Source organism: Antrostomus carolinensis, unplaced genomic scaffold (assembly GCF_000700745.2).
Source record: "Antrostomus carolinensis isolate BGI_N321 unplaced genomic scaffold, ASM70074v2 scaffold1445, whole genome shotgun sequence".
Taxonomy (NCBI): Eukaryota; Metazoa; Chordata; class Aves; order Caprimulgiformes; family Caprimulgidae; genus Antrostomus; species Antrostomus carolinensis.
This window is the reverse complement of record NW_010315492.1, coordinates 90074-90924: the sequence shown is the minus strand read 5'-3', so window position 1 is coordinate 90924 and position 851 is coordinate 90074.

Sequence of the window (851 nt, the reverse complement as noted above, 5' to 3'; positions counted from 1 at the left end):
TGTAGGAATTCAAACTTCATACCCTGCTAACAAACTTAATATATTGTAAAGACGACTCTGCAGGAGGTTTTGAGTAGTATGCCAGCAGGCACCAGCTTCGCTTCCTTCCATGTGCATGCTTATGTGACTTCTGAAGCATGGATGCTGGGTACGTAGTTTAAATTAAAGTTAGACCTTTGGCCACACACTGAAGTGTGATTTTGTTTGTTCTGTTGTTTTTTTTTTTTTCAATAAACCATTTTCTATTTATACCAGTTCTTTAGTTTATTTGCTGTCTCTGTCTTTATTCCAGTTCAGAAGAAAAGTGGGTGTTGCAGAGGGAGTCTTATGTTCACTGCTCTGCTTACAGCAGTCGTACTATCGATGTTCCTGTGTCAGTCTCTGTGGCAGGTGTTATGAACAGTACTGACTGGGCACAGTCTTGCACTTTGAAGAATAGTGGGCATTTTCTGCAATTCTGTGTTCTTATCTAGACTAACATTTGTTGTAGCAACTGCAGCTAATGCTTCTCTGAGGGTAAACCAGTAGAGGTGGGAGACAAAGCTGCCTGAGCTCTGGTCCTAGCTTCAGGAAAGTAGACAATATGATGGTTACCTGCTCAGATGCTTAGTGTCCACCCAGGAAGAGATTAACCCAAGCAGTTATGAGTGCCTCAAATACAGCATTGGATATAAAGAGGTACTTTTGCAGTTGAAGACTGTAACCTGTGTGTAGGACTGTTACTCAGGTTGTGTGGTACATGCCAGTATAGTATCCTACAGAGACTGCTTTTGTTACACCAAGTGTTGCCATTGTTGAAAATCCTAACTGCTCATATTAGGAGGGGTATTTTGTTGAGGCAGCAGAGTGAG